Here is a 15,676-nt window from a genome sequence, read left to right on the forward strand (position 1 = left end):
AGCTGTAACTAAATTTGTTAATTTATCTTCCCTTCCATGCAAAACTCCATGTGCATCATCTATCTATCATCTATCTATCTAGTAAAGGCCAGTTTTTGGACATTTGATTAATTTGCTCACAACATATAATTCAGTTACAGAACTTGACAAAAAGTACAATGTTTACTGATTTTTTTAAGGATTTTTATTTATTCATGAGAAACACAGAAAGAGAGGCGGGCACACAGGCAGAGGGAGAAGCAGGCTCCCCATAGGTATCCTGATGCTGGATTTGATCCCAGGCCCCCAGGATTGCACCCTAAGCTGAAGGCAGATGCTCAACCACTGAGCCACCCAGGTGCCCCTTTACTGATTTTTCTGAACCCAATGAATTTTTAACACGTCATATCAACACAGCCTTTGTCCTCAGCTTTTTAGCTAAGCACATATGATAGCTTTGGATACTGCAGAGATAAGAGCATGATAGAAATACTTTGCTTATTTAGAGTCATCTAAAAGTTAGAAATCTGAAAACGAAGATTATTTCTACATGTCAAAATATATATATATTCATAGAAATAAACTGAAGTGTATGCATTTGAGCATCTAATAATGTCTAAGCTGGTCACATTAATAAAAATGCCTCTAGTAAGTTTCCTGTTGTCAAAACCAGAAAATTTGACTTACCAAGAACAAGATCTCTCCTAAAATGTTTCTATATTATGTTATAGCAAATGGCATGTCAGAAGAAATAATTACTGACTCAGATGGCCAAGTTATATTTTTGTTTTTCTATAAAAGTGTTACAAGAAAAAGTCACAGATATACTGGTATACAGCAATGACTATGAAGGAATTAGGTACAAACAGAACTGCCCTTGAGAAAGAATGTGAACATTAACATGTGAGAATCCCACTGAAGTATTTGGTCCAATGCTCTTTCCACTCAATTTCACTGTATGATATGCAGTAGGGAACTACATCTTTAAAATTTAAAGAATACAGTGTCATTTAATTCACATAGAAACAACTTTAGTAATATAAATTTGGCATGGGATGAGCAGTTACAACCTAGTAGATCTCTAGAATATACAAAAAAATACACTATTTAAAGAAATCCATGCATCTTTTCTCGAAACATAGTACCTTTGAAAATCAAACACAGAATAAATACTAGCATACAGTAAAAATGTCTTTAAAGTTTTGTTTCAGCTTTTCAGGTATGTTTACTGTGAGTTAATTAGGGCACTGAAAATATGGGTACTAGCAAATTACTATTTGTCACATCATCAAAATAGGTATTATAAAATATATCAAATTTATTTACTTAAGACTTTATAGGTCTTTCAGGATGGGTGGAACACATTTTGTGTGTGTGTATGTGTGTGTGTGTAAAGTTCTTATCCCAAGGGATTGAGATTGATTACTCTGTACAATTCATGGTGACAAAAAGATTTACAGGTTTTGATCTTAGCTCCTAGTACAGGCATCAGTATTGGGAGGTATTACTTGAAAGACTGTGCATTTTAAGATGAATTGGTCCTGAGGAAGACCTCTGGTGAGCTCTCAGGCTCAAATTTCAAAGTCACAATTTGTTATGACATTCTGTTTCACTGCTTTGGTCAGTCCTTCTATTTCATACATTTAGTAACAAGTTGATGGATTTGTTTTTATATTAGGTGCTTCAAAATTTTATTGAGGGCAGCTCCGGTGGCACAGCGGTTTAGTGCCGCCTGCAACCCAGGGTGTGATCCTGGAGACCCGGGATGGAGTCCCACATCAGGCTCCTTGCATGGAGCCTGCCTCTCTCTCTCTCTCTCTCTCTCTCTCTCTCTCTCTCTCTCTCGGTCTCTCATGAATAAATAAAAAAAAATCTTTAAAAAAATTTATTGAGGGATCCCTGGGTGGCGCAGCGGTTTGGCGCCTGCCTTTGGCCCAGGGCGCGATCCTGGAGACCCGGGATCGAATCCCACGTCAGGCTCCCGGTGCATGGAGCCTGCTTCTCCCTCTGCCTGTGTCTCTGCCTCTCTCTCTCTCTCTCTCTCTGTGACTATCCTAAATAAATAAATAAAATATTTAAAAAAAATTTATTGAGAAAAATATTTTTTCATGACCTACAAAAAAGTAAAATATGGAGAACAATACCCCATACAGAGTAAAAAAAAAAAAAAAAAAAAAAGACAAAATCTATAAAGGAGGGGACCAATAAATACTATGAGTAAACATATTGAGTTTAATGTCCTTTCAAATACTTGTATAGTTATATGAAAGAAGCATAAATATTGGTAGCAATTGAACAGAATTTATCTAACTTTTGATTTATCTAATTAATCTACCTACTAGTACTCTAGCAAAATATTAGCCATTTTTCTGTTATTGTTAGTGGCTAATTCTGTGGAAAATGTTTCCAATGTAGAATTTAAGAATGGTTTGGCTCATTCTTATACTCACGTAGTTTCTTCATTATTTGTATATTACTGGTGTTAATAGAAATGGTATTTGTTTTAAATAGTCTCCATGTCTGTCAAGCATTAATGATGGTTTGATAGTGCATCTTCTATTTAAATAAAAATATAATCCTTACTTATCTAGTTCTAGAAGGTCCAATGAGGTGAAAGTGTCTTATATTAAAGAAGTCTATATTTGAAAAGTATTATCTCAGGAATCATGCTACTATCAAACTTCAGTAAGACAACTTATTGCATCAATTGATTAACAGTTACATTTAAAAGATAAACTAGTTTTAAAAAGAGAAAATACAGTCAAATGTTATGGTGTGGCTGTAGCTGTTCCGGGGCCTGCTGCCATGAGAACTGAATTAAACCTACATGTGACCCTGGGTATTTGTGCCTTCCCAACACGACCTTCCTCTTTCCTGGGGGACCCAAAGAACGAGAATAACCCTGATGCTTTCGGGTCTCTGTGGGCTGTGTGTAAAACAGCAGGAGCAAAAGCGTTCCTTGAAAAAGGGGGGAACTTAAACCTCTCTTTCATTAGTATTCCTCTGTTGTTATCATATTCTTCTTTGCTCATCGGGCTTTCTCTCTATCACCACAGCTGCCTTCCAACTTCCTTGAGCTCTTTTCTCTTAGAAAAGAATCTAGTTTTGGTAGAAGGAAGTGGCTCTTTCCAAGCTTTGTCCACGTCTCCTGCCATCTTCCTGCAGAAGTCGCCCTTCCGCTACGTGTGGTTCATGCCTCTGTGTCCTTTGGGCAGTTTCTTCCCTATTTCCAAACGGTGCATTTATTCCCTACTTGACTTTTTCTGAAGATGTATTACATGTTCTTGATGTACTGCAGGCAGCATGTGAAATTTCATTTGGAGCTTCTTCATTTCAATTTCAAGCTGTGAATTTTCAGACTCAGCTTGGAGACTTATTTGTCCTATACGCTCTTGATTCATTTCACTTTCTTCACATAGCTTTTGGTTTTTTCTTGCTCTTACCTGTGATCCTTTTAGGTTAACAAATCAGTGTGTTCAGATCAAATCCTGGCATTCAAGGTGATCTCCATTTCCGGATTTATTCTTTTCGTCTAATTGTGAATTGCCATTCACCTGATTTTCAAAGAGACCAGTGAACTTATGTTAAACGTGGTTCCAGTGAGAGATATTTCATTGATTCTCCATGCCATTGAGGTTCTGTTTCATTCATGAGTTCTAAGTTTTCAAGCATTTCTTTTCTGCTTATCCAGTTTCTAAACTCTGCTTCATTCCTGCAGTTCCTTGGGTAAGCAGTCAGACTTTCCTTAGGAGTGTCTTCCATTCAAATTCTCCATTATTTTTGTCTAAAGTTGTTCTACATTGTATTTTTAGAGGCTTTCAATATATTTTTTAAAATTAGTCATGAGGTACTGGAGGTATTCAGATGCATCGTTGAGTGATTGTGTCTGCCCCTGAACGAGAATCATCATGAGTCTGTGAAATGAAAGTTTAGGGGCTTTCTGTCCTTTTTTGAGAAAATCTGTGTTTTCAAGAGATCACCTGTTCAGATTTTTATTAGATGCAGCCAAACACAACATTTGTATTTTCAGAGTGGGCCCTCACCACAGGTGAATTGAGGGCTTCATAGGCTTGTGTAATTAGTCCAAAATTCTCACTAACTCTTTTGATACTTCTACTTAGGTAGAAAATCTTTTGGGTAGCACTTGTCTCTCTTTAAGGTATGTTGACTTCTTAATATAAACACACTAGAGCAATACATACTTCTCCCAGAGATTTGGGTCTTATCTCTATTATTCAGACAATACCAGCACAGTAACCGCACAGCTGCTCCACAAGTTAATTTTTGTCACAGTCACCAGGTCCTTTATGGTTCTGAAGGCACCATGGCCCTTCTTCTGGTTGCCAGTATTCTGTGAGTCACAACTGAGCATATAGAACTCCATGGACTGTTCCATATCTAACAAGTCAAACAAGTGCCTAGGAACCAGGACAGAGAGCATCACTTGGGTTGTAGTAGGGAAAGACCATCTAGATGCTGGAAAGCATTTATAGTTTTGCCCTGCTCAAAGCTCAAATAGAAACTCCAGACTGCTAACTGCAATCAGCACTTTCCACTTTCCCAAATGCACTGTACAAAAAAAAAAAAAAAAAAGTTACTACTTTCTATTTGACCTGTGAGCAGAGCAAAATTAGAAAAAGCTGTTCTCTAGATCCTGGAGCTCAGGATCACTCTAGGCCTCATATGACCCTACAGCAAACCAGAAGATCAAATCAGTGCCATGTTATAATCCCTTCTTTGCATATGAGCACACGTCAAGGCATAATGGTGGAGCCTACATCACCGACTAAAGCTCTGATTGAAAGTTTCCTTCTGCTACAGAAAGAAAAAACTAATCCTGCCCCCTAAATGTTGAGGGATCTCCCTCTGAAGACTTCCTCTCTCTTTTGTGTTTGGTCAATGTAGGCAGGCAGGAGAAAAGACTGAAGGATCTCCCCAATGCTATTAACTAAGAGACTTGACTTACAATTGTAAGATCTTAAGAGAAATCAATTGGAAGAAGAAAATTCTTAAAATGTCATGGGTTCTATGAAGCCGGTATGTCCCCATTTAATCCAAATGTTCCTGGGCAGAGATAACTCTTCTCTGAGGTGACACAGTGGCCCAGGATCGTTTTCTCATGTGGCTCTGCCCTAATCAACAGCACATGCCTAGCACGTTTCTCCCTGAGATGGTCTCCAATCCACTGTGTCATCTTCAGAATTGTGCTTTTGAAGAAGGAAAAATACTTCTTTGGCTAAATGTGCTATCTTTTATTTTTTAATACCACATCTAATTCTCCTAGTTTCTCTCTGGCAGACTGAGGTTCAGAGGCTCCTTTTCTGTCACTGAGATTCTGCCTTATTGAGGGAAATAAGAGAACTATTAGTTGAGGCTAGTCTGGAGAACCTGAGGAAGTGCCAGGACCCAGGCTGTCGCTCTACCAGCCTCTCCTACTCTCCCCCCAGGCCATGGATATGGGGAGTAGAGGCTCTAGCCAGGCTTACTGGTGAAGGGAGACAGTGGCCACATGCCTAAAGTGATCAAGGTTTTACTGTTCTTTTTCTTGTTGTCATTTACAATTCAGTTATTTATGTCAAAAGAAGGTCTTCAGTTTTAAAGGTTTGCACCCTATGTCTGAAAATATTTGGCCTTTTCTGGGGTAGAAAGGAAGAGGCTGGACAGGATTTAGGTCAGACTTTTTAGTCTCATAACAGGAATACATGGCAAGTAGGTTAAGCCACAATAGGGAATTCAGATAAGTCTGTGGGCAAGAAAAGGGGTGGGGTGGAGAATGTGTACAGAAGGGAAGTGCTGTAGGAGTCACAGTGTCCTGGAAGCTTCCTTGGATCAAATGAGTGTGGTTGCAAGCTGTACCTTTGTGTCTCCTCCCGGTATCAGAAAAAGGCTTCTCTGAGTCTTTGGGTAAATTCACCCTCTTACTTTTCTTCTCTGGCAGGAATGGAGTTGATAGAATCTGTAGTCTAGGTTTAAAAACTGTTCTGATTTGTTTGTTGTGTGGTAAAACATGCATAACATAAAATTTCTCATTTTAATTATTTTTAAGTGAACAATTTAGAGGCATTAAGTACATTCACACTGTTGTGCAGCTATGTCCTCTACTCATCTCTGGAACTTTTTCATCATCTCCAATAAAAACTCTGTACCCATTAAACAATAAACTCCATTACCTCCTCCCACTGGGCCCTGGCAATTTTTAGATTACTTTCTGTCTCTATGAATTTGTTGCTTCCTTGATACTTCATAGAAGCAAGATCATATAATATTTGTCTTTTCATGTCTGGCTTATTTAACTTAGCATAATGTTACCAAGTTTTATCCATGATGTAGTATGTGTCAGAATTTCTTTTTAAGGCTGAATAATACTCCATTGTTATGAATATACCATCTTTTGTTTATCTATTAATCGTTTGGTGGGCATTAAGGTTGTTTCCATCTTTCAGCTATTGGAAATAATGCTGCCATGAACATTGATGTGCAAGTATATGTTTGAGTCTCTGCTTTTGATTCTTTTGGTATATACCTAGAGTCTGAATTGTTATTATGTATTAATTCCATATTTAGCTTTCTGAGGAATTGCCATAGTGTTTTCTATAGCAATGCACAAGGATGCCAATTACTCCATGTCCTCAAAAACTTGTATTTTCTGGGAGTTTTTTGTTTGTTTTGTTTTAATATAATAGCCATTCCTAACCAGTGTGAAGTAATAGCTTGTTGTGGTTTCAAATCCAATTTTCCCTAAAGGCATGTCAGGTTGATCTTCTTTTCTTGTGTTTATTGATCATTGTAAATTTACTTTACAGACATGTCCATTCAAGTCTTTTGCCCATTTTTTAATGAATTTTTTGTTGTTCTTGATTTAAAGAAGTTCTTCACATTCAAGATAGTAATCTTTTATCAGATAGACCCTTTGCAAATATTCTCTCCCATACTGTGAGTTGTCTTTTCACTCTCCTGATAGAATTTTTTGATGAACCAAACTTTTTAATTTAAACAAACTTCAATTTATCTGTTAAGTTGTTGTTGTCTGTGCTTTGATGTCAGATTCAAGAAAGCATTGCGAAATCCAACGTCATGAAATTTTTCCATATGTTTTTTTCTAATAGTTTCATAGTTTTACCTCTATATGTTGGTCTTTGATCCATTCTGAATTAATTTTTGTGTATGTTGTATTGTAAGGGTCCAACTTCATTCTTTTGCATATGAATATCCAGTTTCCAGCATTATTTGTTGGAAAAACTATCTTTTCCCCTTTATCTTATTATTTTAAATGATACATATCAAAGAGCATTTTCATAGTTTTGAAAAATAATGAGTAATAATAAAATTAACTATATTTTAGACTGTATAACATGAAATTTCAGTAAATATGTGATTATCACAAAAATTTAGACATTGAAGGATCTATTACTACAATTCATTTTAATAATTCATGTGAAATAAAAATATATTCACTTAAGTAATTGTATTTAGCAGTAAAATAATAATCATTACCAGTACCATGGGAAATGTTAAAAATAAAGTATAAGGCTACTAATCACTTTATGAAAGAAAAGGGGCCTGAATCACTGTTCCTGCTACTATAGGTAAATGCAAAGCTGGTGAGGCATACAGGGAGTTGGATATTAGGAATTTAGATAATAACATATTAAATATATACAAATATTAATATATTACGTCTAATTTTGAAGAAATAGTAGAAATTATTCTAAAGACATTTTTTAAAGATTTATTAATTTATTTATTTGAGAGAGAGCATGAACAGGAATGGAAGACGGAGAGGGAGAGAATCTCAAATAGACTCCGTACTGAGTGTGGAGACCAACACCGGCTTGACCTCAACCTATGAGATCATGACCTGAGCTAAAACCAAGAGTTGGACATTTAATAAACTGCCATCCAGGCACTCCTGTTCTAAAAAGTTTCAAGAATAGTCTTCAATCATTGATGTAAAATTTTTGTAATTGTAACACTTACATGGTGTAAACTTTGTATTCATTCCTTATTATCTTTTGAGAATATTAACTTCAGTAAAATCTTTCAAACCAGTATGTGAAATATTGGTCTTATTATCAAACTGGCCCTACTGAAGTTTATATATTCCCTCATAGTTTTACACTTCTGTAAAAAATCCAGAGAATTTCCCAGAGAGGTATAAAATCCATATAAAGCAAAGTTTCAAACTCATCTGTACTACATTTTAAGGCTAATATTATCTTCATTTATGTTTACTAAATGACAGCTGGTAACTTATCAATTTATAACTTATAAGTTGATACTTCAGGGAAGCAAGGTCATACAATATTTCTCTTATAATTATGTTATACTTTTATGTTTCTGCTTAAAACTATTAAAAATCAACCCATTTTGAAATAATTATATTAGATCCAATTACTCTTGACACTAAAATAATCGATTTTTTCATGACTTTCTACATCCATACAATGTCCCTTATTATACTTTTTTAAAAAAAATTTGATGTTTCTGTTACCCAGCAATAAGATGACATAAAAAAATCCCAAGCAACTGCTTATTTTCTCAAATTTTCAAAGCATCACGTGTTGAATATTAAGATGTCTTAGGAGAAAAACATAGGTAAATAGTTTTGTGAAGATACGTGAGTATAAACCTATAACCAGAGATTGTATTTTTGTTTTTGCATGAAAATCATTTTCTTATAATTCTATATGTGAGGGGTGCTGAGCATTTCTAAAGCAGCAATAGGGATAAGAAAGATAGAAAGACTTTACAATAATAATACTCTCCAAACTCTTTTCTCTAAACTCCCTTTTTCCTCTGACACAATGAGTAGCTTATAAATAGTGATTTGATGCACATATATAACATGATAAATGAAGTCAAAGGAAGAGAATACAAAATATAGAGTAGCTCTAAAATAGCCATGGTTATATGAGTATAATCAGGGCAGTTAACTTTATACTTTATCCAGATTATTTAACTTTGAGTGTCAGGACCGAAAGTAAAAAAAAAAAAAAAAAATGCTTAATTTAAGGAGCAGAGTACTATTCTTAGCTTTTAAAGATAAAGACTTGAAAATAAAATGTCCTAATAATAGGTAAGGGCATGTGTGTCAGCACCTTTTTTTAAAAATAAGTTAATGGAGATTTAAGTAACAATAGGAGTTACAATTTATCTTGAATCTTTTAAAATTATTATCAGAGGACTCCATTAATGAAACACTTGAAAGACAAATTTATTATCTTCTGTTCTGTATCAATTGATCTCTTTCGCAGTAAGTATGCTATGTCTTCCATGTGCTTCTGTAGGGCTTCCTTAAGATTTTTCTCCCTAGGTTAGTATACAAATTCTAGCATCCCTGAGCTTACAGTTTTGGGGTCTTTTTTGTTTTTTGTGTTTGGGTTTTTTTCTGAGCTTATAATTTTATGAATATTTATGGCTCTTGAAAAATCCAAGCCCTTCTCCAGGCTTCAGCTATCATTTCCACATAGATGACTATCAAGTATCTATCATTAACATTCACCTAGTTTGGTGATTCAGAAAAGCCTTCTCCCATCACCTTTCTGTACCATAGGAATTTTTAATTGTTTGATCCATCACCACTTCAAAAGCAATATATCTAACTCAAAATCTTCATCTTTCTCTTCAATCACCTTTCCCTGTAGTCAAATTTACCATCAGATTCTAAATACCCAAACTCAAAACCTTAGAGTCACTTTTTGACTTTCCTTTTTCCTTACTACATATACCTAGTAAGTTGCTAAGTTTTGTAATTTGCTATTTTGCCATTCTTTAATAGTCTTACCTCTTAGACTACTATGTTAGTCTAGGACTATTTCATCTAATACTTGGACTCCTGCAATAATTTTCTAACAGACCCTCTTGCCTCCAGTTTTTCTATACTTCAGCTCAACCTGCACATTGAATCCAGAAATTGTTCATTAAACTCAGCCTTTCAAGGTGATCAAAACCCTATTTACTACCAATGTGCTAAATGGAGCATGGGATCATTGTCCAGATAGTTCTCAGTAAGGTACAAGGTTAATCCACAAATAACAACCGTCATAACTAATAAGGATAAATATGAAAACCTCCACATGGATAAGAGAAACATTAACACACAACTACAGGTGAGGAGAAGCTGGCCAAACAGCAATTTGTGTTTTGTTTTGTTTTTTAAGCCATAGGATTCCAATTGATTCTAGGTTCCTTAAGTGTCATTGTGAAATTAAGCTGTCTGTGAAGACAGTTAATAGCGTTCTTGGGTAAAGAAAAATAACTTCATTTTAATCTATACAGTCCAGAATGTATTCAGAGAATTGTATTAAATTGGGTGGCTTTAAAAATCGAATAATAAAGGTTATCAGTTGAAATGTTATTAGAGTCCAGAATGTATCCAGAGAATTGTTTTAAATTGGAGGGCTTTAAGAAGTCGAATAATAAAGGTTATCAGTTGAAATGTTATTAGAGTCCAGAATGTATCCAGAGAATTGTTTTAAATTGGGGGGCTTTAAGAAGTCGAATAATAAAGGTTATCAGTTGAAATGTTATTAGAGTTAGGAAGATATACATGCTTTGCCTAAAGAAGAGAAGACTTAGAGAACTCATAGCAACTCTGTTGAAATATTTAAAGGCTGTTGGGTAGAAGACAAATTAAATTTATTCTGTAGACTCCAAAGAACAAACTAAAATATTGGTTATTTCTTTTTGCCTCAGTATGAATTAAAAATTGATAATTATTGTAACTGATGGTGCCCATAGCCTATATCACAGTTACATGTCTGCATGCATGGAAAAATTCCAGGTTATGATCTATTAGGAAAGTTATTTCAGTTATACCAAGTGAGAAAGCATCTGTATGAATGGAAGGGATTTCTATAGTCTTTTTTTCTTATACTTTGAATAATGGATATGGACATTGAGATTTAGCTTAAAATAAGACCATTCCTTGACAGATTAGGACAGAATATAGTAAGGTATGCTTATGTAGCTTAATCCTTCAACCATACTGAATATTTAGAAGTGTAGTTCCAAGGTCCTTGGATATTTATTATTTTATCTTTTTAAGCTGTTTTACAGAAATATTATTTCTGTCCTACCAACAATTTAAGGTCTTTTCTTCATAACTCCCAATTTTCTCTTTTTCCAGTGGTAATATCCTTCCAAAAATGCAATGGACAACTTGTAAAAATAGCTTTTATGTTATTTGAAAATGTACAAACAGAGACTGATATTTCTTCTCTCAAATTAATTGTAAAGGAAATTCTTTCATAGTGTTGGATTTGAGAGCAATCTGATCACAAATTCACCAGCCTTTTGATAATCAGTAGTGATGCAACTAATCCAAATGGCTAGGGAGAGATTATCATCTACACCTACCCCACATATGTAGATAGTAAAAAGTCTAAGTATATCATATTCTCAGGCAAAGAATACATAAACAAATACATAATTGATCTGTATTTAAAGGTATGAGAGATTATGCTCCCCTGAGAAGTACCTGCTTGGTTGGCATTCAAACCAAAAGACTTTTACAAAACCAACATTATAGCATAGAGTATAATTCTAGTTTGTGTCTTCTGTCTTGTTGAATCTAGACTATTCATTTTCCTTTAAGTATGTCATTTACAAACAAGGTTCAAGTCTCTACTTTTACTGGAAAGACACTCCACTTTGCTTGTCATTCATTTCAGTTCTCCTACTCTGAGAGTTTGGGTCAAGCTGAGCTAATGGATATATAAAGGCATCCATAAATAAACAAGATGTATGATTTTCTTCTTCAGTGCTTTGGAAAGGAGAAAAAACAAACAAACAAAATCATGGTTGAAGAACAATTACTTAAGAAAGCTAAGAACACTAACAAAGAACTAGCCAATGATTTTAAGGATTATGTATTTTTAAAATGGAAGTAAAGCAGGGTGCCTAGGTGGTTTAGTTGGCTAAGCATTCAATTCTTGATTTCAGCTTAGGTCATAACCTCAGGGTTGTAGGATCAAGCCCCCTATGGGGTTCAGTGCTCAGCATGGAGTCTGTTTGAGATTCTCTCTCTCTCTCTCCCTTTGCCCCCCACCCAATGCTCTCTCTGTCTAAAATAAATAAATATATTTTTTTTAAATGTGGAGGTAAAGCCAAATAGCCTTGAATGCTTCTTCAGACGGATATTAAATAGACTCCATTTTAATAATTTAAAAAACTATTTCTCTAAGTCTAGTATGATGTCTTACACTGGGTATATATTAAATGAACATTCTCTGAAAAAGAAATGTGTAATCTAAAACTTTGTAATTTATTTTTCATTTTAAGTACATATAATCTTCTTTATTCCTACTTACGTCTGTCTTTAGACAGATTTGATTTACTGTGCCAAATGCAGCTTCAAAAATCATAATGCTGACTCATTCTTTTACTTTACAAGAAGTTGTAAAATATGCATACATTTTTAACACTTACTTGCCCTTTTATCAACAATTCTCTTCTGAAAATCATTAAATAGGAAAAGTAGAAATAACATGAAATGTATTTATTGTCAAAGTACTTTGCAAATATCAGAAGAATAGTTAGTGCTAGATACTTGGCCTTGAAATTTTAAGGTGACCCTTTGTTTTTCCATTTGATTGTGTGCACACTGCATGGGATCTAACATTTTTATAAAGCATAAAATCATAAAGAGGCAAAAGGGAAAATATGTTATTGGAAAATGTTGGTAAGAACATTGCAAAAGATAGAATATAGATTTAGTTACTGTAAATACCCTGATGAAGGACTTGAGGGACATAGTAGATTCTGAATCAAGAAATTTGGAACTTGGATTAGAATACAAAATATAGAGTACATATAGAATATTGAGCATAGATTATAGATGGAAATGCAATATACAGAATAAATACAGAAAAAAAAGGATAAAATGAACTAGCTAGGTCCTGAGTAGATGTCAGTCTGAAGGATTATGCCTTCAACTTCACTTCAGCTAATTACAGATAATGGAAATGCAGAATAGGCCTGAATTTCAAGATGAGAACATTTAGTTTGAAACAATGCTTTGGACAATAAGAATAGGGGCAGAAAATAGTTCTTTACTACAAGATCTTAATTTTTTTTTGTATAAAGAAAGGGTATTCTATTTATAAAAAATAATATTCAAGCATATTCATACATGATAAGTATACACAAAGGTATACACGATAAAAATATGATACAGAGTTAACATCCCATTGAAAGCTAATTTTTTTTTTGAGTGTAAATCTGAGTGTAAATCTCTTTCCTATGGCCAATCCTTTTTTTTTTTTTTTTTTTTAAAGTAATCTCTTCCCCTAGTGAGGGTCTCAAACTCAGGATCCTGAGATCAAATGTCACATGGTCTACCAACTAAACCAGTCAGGCACACCCTACTCTCTCCCCCACCCCCTCTCTTTTTGAGTAATACAGTTTTTCATCTATACATTTATTTCATTCATTCAATTATAGTCTAGGTGCCTAGAACAGTACCATCTCCTCCTTCACCCAAAACCTTATTCATGGAATTATTTCTCCTCCTTTATCCATGTTCTGCTTAATATCTCCTTCTAACTGACTACCTTCCTCAAGCCTACTGATGTACTTGCTTAATAATAATCTGTGACCTAAAAACTTCTATTTCTTCAAGCTGCCATGCATCTCATTCTAAAATCACAAAATGAAAAAATAAAATTTCAGGTTTGCTCAAATTCTTTTCTGTTCTAGGTAATCCAGTATTTATACATTTTCTTTGCTTGCTTTTTATAAATGTTGCCGTAATTTCATTACATTTTATTAACTGGGCCAGATAAAGTTTTCTCAGTATTGGTGTTCTTTGATATCTCTGCAGAACTGTATTATGTTGGCCACTGCCTTGTTATCAAAATGCCTTTTTGGATTGCATGATGCTGCACCATACATGTAGATTTCTTTTTTACTACATTTTTGTAGATCATTAAAATTATTCCCTTCTCCATTATCTATATATATAAATGTTCTCAAGGTCTTTTCTTCTTTCTGTATAACTGACCATTTTGCCATCTCATACATTTTTGTAGCTATTACTATATGTGCTATGCATATACTTCTTAAATCTTCAAATTCACTCCCAACTTCTTCCAGAAATCATTCCTGTTATTTTCAGGATCTTATACACATATCACCTCCTGGCTGCCTGTTGCAACAGATTCAAGATATCCCCACATGGCCTTAACTTTCTGGCAAATAAAAAGTTCTCCTATATTCAGATCAACTGAAAAACTTCCATAGTTTCCTTTCAACCAGATAAAAAGTAAGATTTCAATAACATTAAAAAAAATCTTTTTGTATCAATACAACTCTTGTCATTTCACATTAAATTAGTTTTCTTAGGCCCTACTCATCTCTATCCTATACAGCTGTATTTGAAAGGAATTGCAATAAAAAACACTTATGTATATATTCTAGATACTCAGGAGATAATTACAACTTGTATTACTATCTTTTTAAAATCTATTGTTCTTGTCAGGATTTTCCAGCTTTTGTCTCCAGCTCACAAATAAATCTCAGTTTTCTGCCTACCTTTTTATAATTGTTGCCTGTGTTGACCTATCTGTGCAGCTCTTGTTTTACCCCTAGATACACTCTTGGACCACCCACAACTCCAAGGCCCTAGGGGTTCCTCTATCTCTAAATGTTAATACTCTTCAAATGGAGATCATATTAAATCAGTCAATGTAGCCCTCACATTTTACACACTACTACTTGTGACACTATATTATTGAAACAATTACATTGACCTATATGCTCTCTACTCTGTTCTGATTATAAGTACTTCACTTAGCAAAATTATGGGCACAAAGAGGACCTCTAGAATAATTTTTGAAAAATTATCAACCCAATTACTATATAGTACCCTAGAAATATACCTGGATGATGTATTATGCCTGGAAGAAGGCCTTCCAATGCGTAGCTTTAAATGAAAGAACCAGTGTGCGGACTTTGTTTTAAATAACACCTGAGAAAATACTTCTATGTCATGAAATGTATCAACTCTCTCAGGTCACGGGGGAAAGCATATCAGAACTTTCATTTGTTCAGACCCCAAGTGGGTCTAGGTTAAGTACTCTCATTAAAATACATCTTGTCTTTAGAAGGCAATTTACTGTAAAATCTTCTCTGATACTGATTAGTTAGTATGGTGTACACAGGGAAAAAAACATCCAAGCACTTGATGCATTTCAAAAAGGGACCAGATGGACAAATATGATTTTTCTGTATCTTTTAATGGTGGAGGTGGGTTGGATGTCAATTTTAATTTGAGTAATGGTTCTCTCTTTTTCTCCTTAATTGGTCAGAATTTCCTGGCTATGGTAAAGGCAGACCAGCTAAAACATCAATCACTCTAGCCAATGTATTTCCTCATAATCAAAAATAGCATATAATAGGGTTGTACATACCATACATTGCATAACTTTCTTTAGTTTTCTGAAAAAAAGATTTAAAGTGAGGAGTAATGTCAACTCAAAAATATATCATATATATTATATACATATATACCCATACACATGCACTTATATAAATAAATGTAATCTTTTTCTAAAATGTGATTTTTTTAACCTTGAAAATCTTATTTTTGAAAGCTTTAAGAGTTGAGCAAAGAAACCAATAACTTTTTTGAGTCTTTAAGGAAATAATCTAATTTCAGAACAGCTCCTCTCTGGGAAAATTACTTCTGTCCTGATTT

At 34.3% G+C, this 15,676-nt stretch overlaps 1 protein-coding gene and 1 long non-coding RNA gene across 4 annotated transcripts in view; one reads left to right on the forward strand and one right to left on the reverse strand.

Annotated features, from left to right (window-relative positions):
• CADM2 (cell adhesion molecule 2) overlaps positions 1–15,676 on the reverse strand; it is a 1,062,630-nt gene that overhangs the window by 637,284 nt on the left and 409,670 nt on the right. The gene's annotated exons all lie outside the window — the stretch shown is intronic.
• Positions 4,403–15,676, forward strand: part of LOC111093518 — a 28,484-nt gene continuing 17,210 nt past the window's right edge. The window contains exon 1 of the long non-coding RNA XR_005382064.1: positions 4,403–5,016. This is a non-coding gene — a long non-coding RNA (uncharacterized LOC111093518). The remainder of the gene's footprint in view (positions 5,017–15,676) is intronic.

This window comes from Canis lupus, chromosome 31 (assembly GCF_011100685.1).
Source record: "Canis lupus familiaris isolate Mischka breed German Shepherd chromosome 31, alternate assembly UU_Cfam_GSD_1.0, whole genome shotgun sequence".
Lineage (NCBI taxonomy): Eukaryota > Metazoa > Chordata > Mammalia > Carnivora > Canidae > Canis > Canis lupus.